This window comes from Cibotium barometz, chromosome 30 (assembly GCF_041138505.1).
Source record: "Cibotium barometz isolate CiBa-2024 chromosome 30, ASM4113850v1, whole genome shotgun sequence".
In the NCBI taxonomy this organism is placed as follows: Eukaryota; Viridiplantae; Streptophyta; class Polypodiopsida; order Cyatheales; family Cibotiaceae; genus Cibotium; species Cibotium barometz.
Window position 1 is genome coordinate 29566106 of NC_141075.1, and position 17096 is coordinate 29583201.

The 17096-nt window shown below is 39.0% G+C and overlaps 1 long non-coding RNA gene across 1 annotated transcript; it reads left to right on the forward strand.

The window, feature by feature from the left end:
* The first annotated feature begins 4818 nt into the window (after positions 1–4818).
* LOC147621365 (uncharacterized) lies at positions 4819–8104 on the forward strand. Its single transcript, XR_015269814.1, has 2 exons — positions 4819–5654; positions 7787–8104. It is a non-coding gene; the product is annotated as an uncharacterized LOC147621365 (long non-coding RNA).
* Positions 8105–17096: the final 8992 nt, after the last annotated feature.

Sequence of the window (17096 nt, forward strand, 5' to 3'; positions counted from 1 at the left end):
GTAAAATTTGTGGATGACAGATGTACTGTTCATGATCTCTCTTGTGGTGACATCATTGTAGCATCTGGTTCACTATGTCGAGGGCTGTATAAGCTCAATATGGATGGCAAATGTGTAGAGGATTCAGCATGTGCTATTATGGATACGCAGGCTATTTCAAATGCAAAACTGTGGCATGCACGTTTTGGTCATCTGAATTTTGCAAGTTTGCTGCGCCTGCAGAAATCTGAAATGGTGTCTTCTTTGCCTAAGCTTGAGGCACCTGTCAAGCATGTTTGTGAGGGCTGCATATTGGGTAAAATGCAGCGTGCTTCCTTTCCCAAAGATGGATCAGTGAGAGCTGAACGCAGATTGCAGCTTGTTCACAGTGATGTTTGTGGTCCCATGCAAACTCCATCATTTGGAAACTACCTTTACTTCGTGACTTTCATTGATGATTTTACCAGGCATGCATGGGTATATCCTTTGAAGGCAAAGTCCGAAGTGTTTTTGTGCTTCAAACAGTTTTTGGTTATGGCTGAAAATGTGTCAGAAAGTAAGATGGGCACCCTCCGTTCAGATCGAGGGGGGGAGTATATGTCTTCAGAATTTAATGCATTTCTGGCTGAGCGTGGGATAAAACACCAATGTACAGTGCCGTATACACCACAGCAAAATGGTGTGGCTGAGAGAAAAAACAGGTCTCTCATGGAAATGGCAAGATGTATGGTTAAGAGTCAAAGTCTACCACATGGTTTTTGGCTTGAGGCTGTCATGTGTGCCACTTATGTACTAAACAGGTGTCCCACCAAAGCATTACAGGTTGTCACTCCATATGAGGCTTGGCATAGCCGCAAGCCATCTGTTGGCCATTTACGTGTTTTTGGTTGCCTGGCATATGCATTAGTGCCTGTGCAACATCGCAGAAAATTGGATGACAAAGCTGTCAAATGTATTTTTGTTGGATATAGTGCTGAGAGCAAAGGCTATCGTTTGTATCATCCACAGACAAAGCGCATTTTGGTTAGCCGTGATGTTGTATTTGTGGAAGATGCAGTTCAGCCCTTGGTTTCATGTACTAAGGAGACAGATATCAGCTCACGTGATGTCTATGATACATTGTTGCCTCTTTTCAGTGGTGCACAGTCAAGTGCAATACCTCATGAGGCAGTTTTTCAGCCTATGCAGGTTTTAAATGATGGCACAGATCAGCCTATATCTGATGCAGATGTGCATGATGCACTTGAGGATGAGAGACAAGAGATTGAGGGCTCTAGGAACATGCCTAGATGGCTGGTGCAGACTTTGCGTGACAGCAAGTTGGATGCCCCTTTGTCTAGTCGCACTCGTTCTGGCTCTCATGGTGCCTCTTATGCGTCAGATTGTTATGCATTGGCTGTTTCTAGCATGTGCGATGAAAGTGAGCCTGATTCATTTGATGAGGCACAAAGTTCAGAAAATTGGATGGCTGCTATGCAAGCAGAATACGATGCTATTATGAAGAATAGTACATGGTCTTTATGTGACTTGCCCCCTGGCAAGAAGGCCATTGGCACTAAGTGGGTATACAAATTGAAGCGTAAGCCTGATGGCACAGTGGATCGCCATAAGGCTAGGCTTGTTGCAAAAGGTTATGCTCAAGAGAAGGGCATTGATTTTGATGAGACTTTTGCTCCCACATGTCGTATGACCACTGTTCGTAGCATCTGTGCATTAGCAGCTCATAATGGTTGGAATGTACATCAGCTGGACATAAAGACTGCGTTCTTAAATGGAGATTTGCATGAGGAGGTGTATGTATCGCAGCCTCGTGGTTTTGTTCAAAGAGGGCAGGAAAACAAAGTGTGCAGGTTAAAAAAGGCTTTATATGGTTTAAAGCAAGCTCCACGAGCTTGGTATGAAAAAATACATGCATATTTGACTGCACATGGGTTTCAGAATAGTCCAACAGAAAGCACTTTGTATGTTAAACGTGTGGATGGTGTACATCTAATCATTGCTCTCTATGTCGATGACATGCTGCTCACAGGACCAAATGAGAATCATATTGCTGATTTTAAGGCTGATTTGAATGCCTCTTTTGAGATGTCAGATTTGGGGCATTTGCATCATTATTTGGGGATACAATTTAAGCAGTGTGATGGAGGTATTGCTTTGTGTCAGACAAAGTATATTGAAACATTGTTGCGGAGATTTGGCCTTGAAGACTGCAAGCCTATTGCTACTCCAATGGAGACAGGTTTGAAGTTGAGTCTTCATGATGCTGGAGATCACTTTGATGTCACACTCTATCAGACAGCTGTTGGTTGCCTCATTTATGTATGCATTACGAGGCCAGACATTCAGTTTGCAGTCTCACAGGTGAGCAGATTTATGCATAGCCCAGGCATTAAGCATTGGCAGGCAGTGAAGCGTATCTTTCGCTATTTGAGTGGTACTCGGCATCTTGGGTTGTTTTATCCCAAGGGGGGATCATTGCCGCCAGATTTACATGTTTTTTCAGATTCTGACTGGGCTGGTTGTTATGACACACGCGTGTCCACGAGTGGTTTTTGCTTCATGCTTGGAAGCTCATGCATATCATGGTTGAGCAAGAAGCAGCCTACTGTGGCCACTTCTAGTTGTGAAGCTGAGTACAGGGCAGCTTTCACAGCTACGGTTGAGTGTGTGTGGCTCAGACGCCTTATGGCTGATTTGGGTGTTGGGCAGCCATCTGCCACCACCATCTTCACTGACAGTCAGAGCGCATTGGCAGTTGCGCGGAACCCAGTGTTCCATGCTCGTACGAAGCACATTGAGGTGCACTACCATTATGTCAGGGAGAGACTCTCTGCAGGAGAGATCAGTTTGGCTTATGTGCCAACACAGGATAACCTTGCAGACCTTTTCACAAAGGCTCTGCCTCGTGAGAAGTTCGAAGCTTTTCGCAAAGCTTTGGGCTTACTCCCTTTTGTGGATTCGTCCACATAGCTAGACACTTCCCTATACATGAGTGCTAGCTCTTGTTCACCGCATCACTCCAGGGGGGATTTGTTACCATATTATAGTAGTGATGTGTGTGAACACACTTAGGACCGCCGGGGCACTTTTTCCCTCACTAGGAGGTTTTTTCCCCCGTGCATTGTATATACGCCCATTATCTTCTAGGGCTTGTTATCTTTCATTTTTTGGCACTCATAATACACTACTGTGTTGTGCTCAAGCTTCCTCATCTTCTTGAAGTTGTGTGTGCATTCCTGCAACCCTAATTCCAACAAAAATCACGAAATCATTTATAAAGAAAAATCTTGAAATCTGAAGGTTTTTGTTCTATAACTTCTCAAGATCAAGAGGTATTTGTAACACAATGTTAAAAATTATGAGCGTCTTTCAAAAGCATGTGAATGATTAATTGTAACATTTAATGTATAGAAGCCCCTGTTCTTCTTGTCCCTTTTGTTAAAAAAAAAACATAGTTCTTTTCTCCACAAAAAGAAATCATGCACTCTATTTTCATCTCTACAATTTACAAAAGCATATGTTCATATTTCAATCAAAAGCATTAAGTTGTGTCTAAATTTGTATTTTACACCTAATAAAAGCAAGTAATGTACTATTCTTGTTACAAGCATACTCTTTGTCCTTTTTTTGGGCTTGGCTAGAAATTTGAGTACACTACTCACACACACTAGATGCCATCGCTCACACAGGGGGAGATTTGAATCCATCACCTAGGGACTCTCAAACTCCTTTCTTACCACTTCACTATCACGCGATTTGGCAAGCGTACTCTCTCTCTTCTTCTCCCCTCCTTTTGTTTAAACTTCTCTCCTACTACACTATTCTTGTCATAAGCATACTCTTTCTCTTCTTCTCCCCTCCTCTTTTGGTTAGACTTATTATTTCCTTATGCTCTCTAAGCTCACATACACCTAATAAAATATTGAGTTTGACGATCATAAATTTTTTAAATAACCAATTTACTCCCAATTTAAAGGTCACAAAACTCTTTTTCAACCACAACAAATACATTCACCCAACTCTTTTTCGACCACAGCAAATACAAATACATGCACCCAAGTTGATATTTTAACTATATGAATATAGAAAATTTTAAAGAAGTAATTTTTTTCTTATCAAAATTAGAGAGACCTTATTTCTCCCCTCCTTTGATTCTCTAGGATGTTCTTGTCTTCGAAATAACAAGGAAAATGCTATCCTTAGTTATAGCCAATTTGCATCTTCAAAAGAGTAGTGCTTCCATTGAACTAAATACTTTGAGAAAAGCTTGCCAAAGTGTCAAAGGATCTTGTACATAGAGATTTTCCTTACCCATATTAACCAATAAATAGAAGAATTCAATTAGTATGAACGGAATGTTAAACCTAGCACCAAGTATAAACAAACACATAAGATAGTAATAAAAAACACAAGATTGGATGCAATTTTCTCCCTGACATTAGAGGGGAGGATGCTAAAAAATCAAGCATGGTTTAACTCATGGTGGATCAAAGCAAATGAGAGGCATGATTAAGCATATTAATTAAGATAATATAAAATATGATTAAGTTAATAACAAGATAATGACAAGTGATTAATCATAAACCCACATAATCTCATTGCATTAGAGTTGATCCAAGTACATCCTTTTATAGCTCTCATGGAGCTCACAACTCACAAGATGTGTGCACCCTTGTGCCAACCATGTGTCCATAAATGCTTACACTACATGTGCTCCCTTGCACATTCCATGTACTACCTTTTTGACCTTTGACTTCACCTTTTACAAATGACCATACAAATGAACCTTCGCCAATGTATCCTTAGTATATTTCTTTTCTAATGTGCATGCTCCTCCCCTTGCTCTACTCATGTTGCACCCTCACACATTTTATTTCTCAACACCTCCCCTCAATCTTATGAGGGACTAACACCTAACATGTATTGACTTGATCTACACTCCATACTCATATGGTTGGAGCGGTCGGATAGGTTTCTCTATGAGCTACAATGTTAGCTTTGTCTTGACACTTTACACACCATCGGGAGAGTGGGGTGCCATTTCTTTACTAGCACCCTTGGTGCCCTTCATTTGTTGGGCTCTTTGGCTTGCTTTTCACCTTGGACTCAGAGGCTTTTAGCTTGTTCCTTTTGCTTGTGAACAACTCAGTGGCTCTTGCCCATTTATTTCCCGAGATCTCTTTCTTTGCCCTCACACACTTACTACACGCGTGCTCATTTGGCCACATTTTATCAAAGGTTACATTATTTTTCAACTCTTGGGCATGAATTTGCCTGTTCATATTGACGGTATGTACTAAGGTCACACATTTTTGGTGAAAATGTTTTCTGGATGATCTTGTTTTCAAGCCCACATCATATGAAGAACACTTGGAAATGATGAGCACATGTGAACTATACCTTGTGGAAGACTCTGTACACCACTAAAAGAAAAAAAAGGATTCAAACCCTTAGGGTTTTTATCATAGCTGCACAATAACTAAATCATTATCTTCGAGGACAGCTATGGCGGCAACTAGTTTCTCTTTTTTGCTGGGAATGGTGGCCGTGTGCTCTCTTCTGTAGTGACCTCCGCTTCACAATAGCAGCGCCAACTAGCCATGTGTTACTATAGCCGCCGGCAAACTGAAGAAGAAGAGACATGACTCGCTTTCGATCACATGGAGCAACAATCGGTGATCTCTTTTCTTTGGAATCTCTGTTGTTGCTGGCTGAATATTGTTTTTAAGCTACACTGTGTGTGCTGAGGTCCCTTTTCTCTTTATTTTAGTACTGATGCTGGCTGTAGCTTGCTCGTTTGGCATATTGTGAGATTCTTTCAAGAGAACACTACTACTGGAGCCGCTCCTAGGGCTTGCCTCATCTATGGAGAGCAAGCTCTTCTTTTCTTCCTGCTTGATATGTCTACTTGAGATTAGGGGCTGAGAGAGCAAGTTCTTGATACTCTACTGATCTGTCTTAATTAGAAATTCTCATCCTATCAAATAGTGTTTCCAAACCTTTAGATCATGCACTACAACAATCAATTCCTTGTCATAAAAGTAATATAGTTGTTGGCCTTACTTGTGGCTCTCATAGGCTATAGGGTGCATGCCTTGCATAAGTTTTACCTCAATACCATGATCACTAGCATCGATCACAACTATAAAGAAAGATTGTAGGTTGTTTGCAACACATGTACATTTGTGAGATGTTCTTTCAAAGCTTGAAAAGATTTCTTTTGTCACTTAGACCAACGGAAGGTTTTAGTTTTCTTTAGGATTTCGAGAAGTGCATGTGCAATATGTGCAAAATTCTTTACAAACTTCCTACAAGAACTACACAAACCCAAGAATGATTGAACATCATGTATGTTACGAGGTTGAGGCCAAGTAACAATCCTCTCAACTTTCTTAGGATCAACATGCTTTCGCATACACAATGTGGCCCAAGTACTCAATGGTCTAGCTCGTGACTATTAGTGTACGAGGTAAAGAAATGCAAGGTCAAAACAACTGAGGATTCTATTCTGGCAGCTCAAGTTTTTCATAAGACTATGGTTGGTGCCAACACTTCAAAACTATCGTCTAATGAAAAGAAATCCACGTTCACTTTTTCAAATAGTGGACAAAAAAGAAAGTTGGTTTTCACACCAAAACCAAAAAATTCTGACAACGCCAAAACAAGAAGCAGAAATTTTTGAGCAAGGATAATATCACATGTTTTAAATGCAAGGAAAAAGGACACACAAAGAAATTCTGTCCTTTGAATGGAGCTACAGCACCTTTCGCGCTTGGGTAAAAGATGACACCAAAGAAGTTCATACCAAAGAAATCTGTACACATTACAGAACTTCAAGGTAAATTTTTTAAAGTCAATATTACACATCTTGAAGGAAGCCAATGTTCAGATTGTACTCTCAGTAAAGACGTTTTTGGTCTGAACGAATTATTTTGTGTTTATGGATCAATAAATGGACATTAGGTTCATATTTTGTTTGATCTTGGTAGTATTCACAATTTTATTGAAAACATTATGGTACAAAGGATGAAGCTGAAAACTACACATAATGATCACATGTACAAGGTCAGGATGGCTGGAGGACACGTTCAATTCTGGGATAAGAAGGTGTCAAAACTACCGTTAGACATCCAGTTGTACTCAGATAGACTTGATTTTCATGTCATGAGCTTGGGTCATGTAGACATTATTTTAGGGATTGAATGGTTCATTAAAAAAAATGATTTTTTTGTTGATTGGGTCAAACATTTGATGTCTTTTCATCACAATGGAAACCTTGTTACTCTTAAGGAAAACATTGTTTTACCCAAGGAAACTTTTCTTAATGAGCTTAAGTTAATAAAAAATCTTTTTAACTATTAACTTTTCCAATTGGTTATGGATCCAGTGTGTTCATGTGTTCATTTTGATGTAAACATTGTTTCTATAGATGTTTGAGAAAGTAAAGTGTTAAATTTCATTAAGAGCGAATTTCAGGATATATTAGTGGGGCTACTTGCATGGAAGAGATGCCCATGTACTTTAGTTGTAGGTAAGTGGGATCTTGAACTTTCATTATCTAATGATCATCTTACTTGGATGGCACATGCTCATGTAGTGTTGTTGTAGTAAGTACTAAGAAGGATGTTAAACTTTCATCATCTACGCTAGGCACCACTATTTGAGGATCTTAAACTTTCATTATCTAATGAATCATGTACACTAGGCACCACTAGTGGGACTACTTGGATGGCACAGATGCTCATGTTGTTCTACCTTCAAATATGATTAATGGTGTTTCTTAGATAAGCATAAACTGTTTGTGCAGATTTGTGTGCCGGTGGGCGTGGCAGCCATCATGCAGCAAGAGAATTCTCACATGCAGCAAGGTGGATTGAAGTCCTTCCTATTCGTACTTTGTGGAGCAAGGAGCTATAATGGATGGAAGGGTTGAGAAATCCCACTTCAAAATCCCAATAGGCTCACTGCAAATAGTGGCTATAATTGTTGCTGCTGCCCTCGCAGCACCAGTGTATGATTGTGCTATTATAATTCCTTTTACTTTCAAGAAATATTATCTAGGGTTTCTTGAAAATGGGACTGGTGCTTTAAACCCCTTTTGGGAATACCATTTTTCTTCTCAGAATTGATAGCTAAAGAAGATATGGTAGTGCTAAGAGAATATGGGTGAAACATATGAAATTAAGCTCTAATGGTTGGTTGCAATCCTGCCAAACTTTCTTCTTTGTTCTTTTTCACTCACTTTCTCTAAAGCTTGAAGCTGCAATAGGTTTGCCAAAATCTATCAACATAAGTAGATATGTTCTACTTCTCTAGCTGCTTAAAGATATCCCACTACTGCCTAGCTTGAAGCTGTAGGTTTGCCAAAATCTATCAACTTTAGCAGATATGTTTTGCTTCTCTAGCTACCTAAAGATATCCAAGTGCTGCCTAGCTTTGCTTTTATAAGAATCTCCGAAAAGCTTCCCAAGACTTAGGTTTACACCTACTTTATCTAGTGACATTACACCATGCACTCCCAACTAAATGGTTACTAGCACACTTGACTTTGTTCTCCTCAGAGAATTTCTCTCAGAAAAATAATCGTTGAGTTGGATCAACCATGTATGTACCATTCGTGCATCCTTTTAACCTTCATAATCTTGAAAAGTAAATTCATTCTTGTTGATCTTACTCTCCTTCTTGGACTCTTGAGATTTAATGGTAGCCCACGTTGTACGATTCTCCTCAAAATGAGATCCCAAAGATGCTTGTCATTTCCCTTCACATGAAACTTTTCTTTCTTGAGCTTTCCTTTGTATTCCTCCACAACTTTCCTTTGTCTTCTCTCACTCAATAATTGAGCTCTCATTTGTCTTCCAGAGCTCTGCTTTGTCTTCTCTCACTCAATAATTGAGCTTGAAGAGCATCTATTGCACTTGGGTGATCTATTGCACTTGGACAGTGGGTGATCTACCACGGTAAGATTTTAAAGAAAAATATTTATAAATACAAAAATAGTAATACGATAAGAAATAAAAAATTCCTTACCGATCACTCCTGATTTGTAGAAGATAAATGTCTTGGCTCGAGTCATCAATCCCGGTCAAGGTAGATGAATTCAGGCTATATTTGATGGTGAAACAGACCCACAAATCTTTGTGTACAAGATTCAGAGTGGCACATGAGATTCAATGAAATTGATTTTTTTGAAACACCTTGGTTCGACATAAATTTTTTTAAAAAGCAATGCAATTCCTTCCATTTTCTAGAATTTTCAGAAATAATTAAAGTTTTCTTTGAAATTTTCTTGTGCAATTTTTTTCAAGAGAAATTGAACATGTTTTGAAGCCTTTTGTTGATGCCTTGTCTAAAGTCTGTGTAGCCTTTAGTAAAGGCTTTGTAAGCTTATGTCCAAGGCTAAGGCTTTGATTATTTAAGACTTAGCCTTCTAATCTAAACAACAAAGTGAAAATTGCCGCCAACGTAAATTGTGGAGAAGATGATTCGGTGCCACCAACCATCCATGAAGCATGGAACCTTGACCTTCTCTGCTTTCTGAATACATCCATGGTGGCTGATCTCAGAGAGGCTGAGGGTTTGGGAAAGCTTCTTTACTTTTGGAGAAGAGGGTGGTTTTGGGCTCATGCAAATCCACCTTTCTCTAGTCTTTGGGAAATAACTAGTGGAGGTTCTTTTGTCCAATGGATAAAAAACCTTTTGTTTTGCCCTCCCTTAGACTTTAGCCTTGCACTTAATCTTGAGGTTATAATTCATTTTCTTACAGGGTTTTGCCTCTTTACATGTAATAAAATTTGAATTTATTAAAGCTTTTCGAATTGCTCAAAATCTCTTATGGTTTTTCTAAAAAAATCCCCATGCTCAAATTCTCCCTTGAATTTGACTGCGCTCTGATACCATTGTTAAATGATCTTGTACATGGAGATTTGCCTTGCCTATATTAACCAATAAATAGAAGAATTAAATTACTATGAATGGAACATTAAACCTAGCACCAAGAATAAACAAATACATAAGATAGTAATAAAAAACACAAGACCCCCCCCCCTCGACATGTGTGGCTCCTTCTCCCACACATGGTATTTAAATCAATAAAAATAGAAGAATTCAATTACCATGAATGGACCATTAAACCTAGCACCAAGCATAAACAAACACATAAGATTGTAATAAAAAACACAAGATTGCGTCCCCTCCACGCAACATGTGTGGCTCCTTCTCCCACACACGGTATTTAAATCATATTATAAAAATAGCCCTTGGAGCCATTAATAGAGTATTTTTCCAAAATAGGGTTTTTTAAAATACAAAAGTAACCTTTGTCCAATGTCTAAGGTATCAAAAATAATATAACGTTTGTCTAACAATTACATACAATGGGCCTAACCATAGTAAATCCAAAATGGTGCACACATTCACTTAGACAAAAATAATCCATTTCCTTGGTAGGTGTTCGTGTCCAATGCATCATCGTCATCCTCGTACTTATAGCCTATAATTATACAATTAAATTAGAATCACTTATACATTATTAGGTCACAATTAAATTAGAATCACTCAACAAAATAATACTAACATGTTGTATAGAAATTAATTGGACTCACTCATAACCAACTACTTTCATGTGAATACGAAATTGTTTGGACTTGCTCATCAACAAATCAACTCTCACATATATGGTATCTATCCTTCTCTCTCTTTGATAACTCTCTCTATCCTCCCCCTCTCACTCTATCTATTCTTCTCTTTTCTCACTCTCTGTATCCTCCCTATCTCACTCTATCTATCCTTCTCTTTTCTCACTCTCTGTATCCTCCCTATCTCACTCTATCTATCCTTCTCTTTTCTCACTCTCTCTATCCTCCCCCCCTCTCTCTGTATACCATTCTATACACCCAGTATGGTACAGGATGGAGCTAGCTAGGTTGCATATCATGATTGTATACTCCATGCATATAGCTTTGCATTCTCCTAGTAGTAGAGCTCCATCACCTCCCCCACTCATTGTACTTATTGCACACCTAGATTCAGCTTTTTTTGTTCAGTACTTTTTCATTTTGTTGGGATGACAGAGGATACCCCACACAGGTACACTAATTTGTCTCATAGGCCAGGGTCTTTTGGAAGATGTTAATAAAATCTTTCTTTCTCTCTCTCTCTCTCTCTCTCTCTCTCTCTCTCTATCTATCTATCCTTCTCTTTGCTCACTTTCCATTCTCCCTATCCTGCTCTCTCTATCCTTCTCTTTACTCACTCTCTCTATCCTCCCTCCCTCACTCTCTCTATCCTTCTCTCTTTGATAACTCTCTCTATCCTCCCTCCCTCTCTCTCCTTTATTTCCCTCTCCCTCCCTCCCGTTCACTCTCCCTCCCTCCCTCTCTCTCCTTCTCCCACTCTCTTCCCTCCCCCCCTCTCTCCTTCATCTCCCTCCCTCCCTTTCTTTTTACTCTCTTACCCCCCCATCTCTCTCCTTCATCTCCCTCTCCCTCCCTCCCTTTCTTTTTACTCTCCTACCCTCCCTCCCTCTCCCTCCTTCTGCCACCCTCTCCCATTGATTGCTCTTCCCTCCCTCCCCCCTCTCTCTCTCCCTCATCTCCCTTTCCCTCCCTCCCTTTCACTCTCCCACCCTCCCTCTCTCTCCTTCTCCCACCCTCTCCCATTTGCATGACATTGCTTGCTCTTTATTATCCTTTTGTATGTCAATGCATGTATGTGTGCCTCTACAATACATTGCATTGCATGGAATTGCATTTGGATGTTATTACATATGCATTTCATTTCATGGTACTTCTTGCCCTTTGCATAGTGTTGCATGTCGTTTGCATGTTGTTGCATGCGATTGTATGTCATTCAAACCCTTTGCATGTGACTTCATCTTGACAAGGTGAATAAGATACACAATTATACATAGACGATAACTTCATTCTAGGCAAGATAGCTAATATGTCTTGCGTACTATTTCATAAAAAACAATGAACAATGTAAATTTATTAAGGTTAATAATTTTACAATTATTATTGAGGTCATGGAATAATTATTAGAGAGAGAGAGAGAGAGAGAGAGAGAGAGAGAGAGAGAGGAGTGAGAGAGAGAACAACATGATGACATTACATCCTGAGGATCAAAAATATCGCTTTCAATTACAAATAAAACCAAGTTCATTCACATACAACTTTCAAATATAACCCTTCTATCATAATTGTTATTCAGTTCCATCGAGAGTTCTATGGGCATTGCTTATCCTCCAGGGTGTAGGCACAAAGCAAGCAAACGACATTCGTTCCCTTTCACACTTCCCCTAGCAAGAGACACTTAGATGCATCATCAATAAAACCATGGGCCTACCCATAAACCAATTAATCCCACCACTTTGGTTTAAATTGGAGAAATATCATCATCACTACTAGGAAGTGGTAAGGATGTGAGAGATTTTCATGCTTTTGCACCATCTACAGTCTTTTGCTTGACCTCCACATTGGTGGCCTCATTAGCGATACGTGCAACAATAACTTCAATGCTAATTTTTTATGAAGCCATCATAAACAATACAAAGGAGGGTTGTGGGTCGTGTGCTTTACTAAGAATGCTATGGTAAATTGTGGTTAACAAAGTTGTATGGAGGTTACCAACTAGCCATACAACTGGGGGTCTAGCAGCAGGTGATTGACAAATGGTATTACATACTCTCCAAGTATGATCCATGATGCTGTTGCAAAACCAACTAGCCATACAACTGGGGGTCTAGCAGCAGGTGATTGACAAATGGTATTACATACTCTCCAAGTATGATCCATGATGCTGTTGCAAAACCACATGAACTGATGCCTCTACTCCCCTAACCACTCTCTCATACCATAGACACCTTGTCCATAGTTCTTGATGCTCTTCTTACACTTGCCATCTTGGCAAGTAACCTTGATGTGTAGACGTGTTCGACATATAGTCCACATTGAGTCGTGTATGTCATTCTCCAAAATTTCATGCACCTCTGATTTAGTTGCTAATCCCTCTGCGTTGTGACCACCTGCAGCTAAAGGAATAGTGGGTGGAAAGTTTAATCTCCTACCTTGTTTCTTACGTGGTTGGTTTTCTGTGATATACTTCGGATGATGTGATGAGTTATTTTCCTCAAGATTTATAACTGTGGGTTTTTTTACGCCGGCTAACTATAAGGTTATCACCAATACAGTTTGGATGTATATGTATTGGACTGCCACTCACTACTTCCCCCACCAATCTGCTAGTTCTTGACAAACTTGGAGAATTTGATTTCTGGCCTTCTCCATCAACTTTGTTATCATAGGGCTTGCTCTCCGTGATATTTACCTTGTATGAATGCATGCTTCTTCATGGATTGTAAGAGGGTAGTAAAGCGAGATCTGAAACAACAGCATCATATAAAGAGATGGTTCCCTTGAAACCCTCTCCTGCTAACCAACTTGCATGTTTTGTTTCTGCTAGATTGGTGGTCGGCATGTGCAACAAAGCAGCGTCGTCCAGCTCCTATAACAAAAGATTAACTGATAAGAATCAAAGTTGTACGCTCCAACTACATTCCATAACAAAAGACTAGATTTACAATTCAGATTCCAAATGCAAGCTATTGGTTTTCAAATCCAAGAAAGTTTTATTTACCCCTACAAGGTGCTTCCTCCAATGGGGATATCTAGTATGCCACCAACTAAGCCAATAATCCATGATGGTTGGTAAGTTTGCATTAGCAACTTTACCGTTCATCCACCACGATCTAATGTGTTTGTATTTCAAGAGTGCCTCCTCTTCACTCAATGCAAAATGCCACTGGCGGCATAGTCGCTTGTGCTCTTCTTGAAAATTCATGACTACATATTGTATCAAATGGATGTTCAAGCTTTATTCCCAATGAAAAAGATAGGAACACTCATGTCCTTCCATTACATTCTCTGGTCCATTATTATAGATTTTCCTCACTGCCCTCCAGTTGGCTCCCGCCTCATCAACCACATGAAGTCAAAAAATTCAAGTTTAGAAAAGCCTTTTTGCACAACATTGTATTTCCCAAAAAAAACTTGTGCCACTGTGTCCTCCTCTTTCATTTTGCAAGTCACAATTATCATGAGCTCGCAGGCTCCATGCCATCATATAACAGTTGGAAAGTAGCTGAAAACAAGTTCATAATTTTAAAGAATTAGAAAAGATAAAAATGTACCTGAGGCTTGGATCATATACATGTGCAGCCATTGTTGTCCATCCCCGCACGTGATCAAAACATACCCAAGCCCTCCTCAAATCACCGTCTCTTGTTTGGCACATACGGTTTACCAGATCTAAACTTGATGCCGGGCCTTGTGGTTGACATTTTTAACACCACCCTGACTCGTCCAAAGTTTTCCTAGTAAAATGTCTACCATGAAAGAACTCAAAAGCACTTTGACTCGTCCAAAGCTTTCCCAGGAAAACGACTACCATGGAAGAACTCAAAAGCACATTGTGTCTTCAATTCTAGGATACTGGACTTTGCTCCTTGCATTGAGCCGTTGATCCTAAAAGCACGTACCATTCTCGTGAATCTACAAGAGATTTGAGAACTTAACTAACTATGTAAACTTAAGTTGAGAAGAATAATCAAAGAATTTATGGAATACGCATTACCTTTGACATTGAATTAGGGGATGCATGTGTTCCAATAATAGCGACAACTCCATGTTGCTTCCATCCTTTGTATGCCTCATGACAACTGCATCCAATACAAGTTGTTTGGTGATATCCATTTGTGTCTTCCTTGGGCCACTTGTAGCCACCTCTGATACTGCCTCTTGCATAAGTTCTCTCATCTTTTGCAATGCTTGCTGTTTGGATGTGTCCCTTTGCACTGCATGCAAATGTTTCCCTTGATGTATCATCAATCTGGTTATATGTGGGTTAGCACAAGCATACAATAGTACACCGTAACACCACACATTATTCTACATATACAGGTTTGTTCTTGTAGTAGAAACAAGCTAGAGAACCATATCTATCCGTTTGTTAAGCCCAACACGATGGAAGCTTCTGTGTGAGCTTGCCTATTATTTGAAAAAATGCAAAAGTACCAATAAACTCTTATTAATTATTATTTACTAAAATTGAGCCAAGCTAATAAGCTTACCAATCCATGATGTTGTATTTGGTGTGCCGTTCATAGTTCTACTTCTACACAACGCATAGGTGCACTCAAATAAGCCTCCACAAGAACTCTTTTGTACTACTCCAGGAAACTTCACATGGCTCTCCCCACCACAGGTTTCACCCAACAATGGCCATCATGTGCTTGCTCCATTCCTTACATTGGAGAGGCTGAAGGATCACGTATATTTGGTAACTCAAAAGCCACATTATCATTATAGATTTGAGGAATCTCTTCTACCTTCTCAATATGCGGATTTTTATAAGTGAATATATTTCCAGTTACTATGAGCTAGGAACTATTGAAAAGGCCCCTGATGAGTGGACAGGTGGTGAGTGTTCTGGTTGCCAATGATGCCATAGGTACACTGATGAAGGAATGATTGGAAACTAGAAATCAACCAGATATTTTAGAGGATTATGATCAGTGATACTATGATTTCATTAAAAGATTGTTTTAAAGTTAGCTGAATCTGTGAAATAGGCAATTTCATATTGGGTGTGTAAGTGGTATGTTTATCTTGAAGTTTGTATGAAGCATCGGCTAGGGGGCCTAGGAACTCTTTTCCCTGGTACCCGGGACAAAACATAACCAAATTCCTAAACGGGCTCCATCATTACAGTGGTTGGGCAGTTGGCTAACCCATGGGACTAGATGGGGTTAGAGGCTGGACTGATGGATCCCTAAAATGAGGCTCAATTCTGTTATGACACGATAGATGAAGTAAATCCCGGATAGTCCTTATTCTATGGAAAAGAATCAACGGCTGTGCCTCTCGATGAGGAAAAAAGCGTTGGTTTCTATGATCCAAGTGCAAGTCTTTTCCTTGATCTGACCATGTGACTTACGGGTTCGGTCGGATCAGTTTGGTTAGTGATGACCTTGACTACGCTAGAATAAAAATATCTTGGAGGAATCGCCCGTGCTTTCTGGGCGAGGGAAATTTTTTCGGGTTCGGTTTCGGAAGATACCGAGGGATTAGTTTCTTGTCTGGATATCCGTGGGCGAGGCCCCGAGGGAGAGGCTCTGTCCCGTGCAAGAAGTGTTACTTCCGTTGCTAGCACCCCTGAATTCGTTGCGCGGAGGGGGCAGGGATCTTTCATGGTTCCTCTCCAGTGGGTCTAGCTGACTGGATAGATATAAGATGATCTACACCATCATCTGGTGGTTTGATTTCAAAAACCTTCAATCCAGAATGAGAATATAGCATTCCATCAAAATCATTAGGTTTAGTAATATAACAATATGATCATTTTCCAAACCTCTTATAAAAATGTGAAAAGTTGTGTTCTCCATGCCAATGAAGAAAAAAACAGGCCAAAAGAAGATAGGAAAGAAGAAGATCTCTATTTGTCAAGCACTATAGCTCACAAAATCAACTCACAAACACATAACAAACTGATGAAAACGAATTCAAATTTTAAACACTAAATCTAAACATATTAGACTTAATTTTAAAATATATTCATTTAAAAAATATTATTTTTGACAAAGATAAAAACATTCTTCAATCATTATAAATATTATCACTAATGTATGAAATCTAAAATCTGTTTTCAAGAATTATATTTAATAATAAATACTTACATAACTAACTCTCATTAATAATTACTTTTCTAACTACCTTTAATTTTCATGAATACATACAATTTATATGTAATGATCACATTGTCATGATTATAATCATGATTTTGACTAACTATCAATTCTATTTAAAATATAAAATTTTATATAATAACATCTTTTTTGTAATACTTTTTTCTTTCTGTATTATGAAATATAATATTTTTTTCGTAACCTTGATTAATCTAATAATCATTTCTCTGAGATCTAATCATAATCAATTCTAATTGTTAGATTCATGCATAAGAATTTATGCATTATGCCTTATGCATAAGGCTTTTTGCATAATACACATGCAATATGTTTTTATGTATAAGATGAATGCAATATGTTTTTATGCATAAAGCTC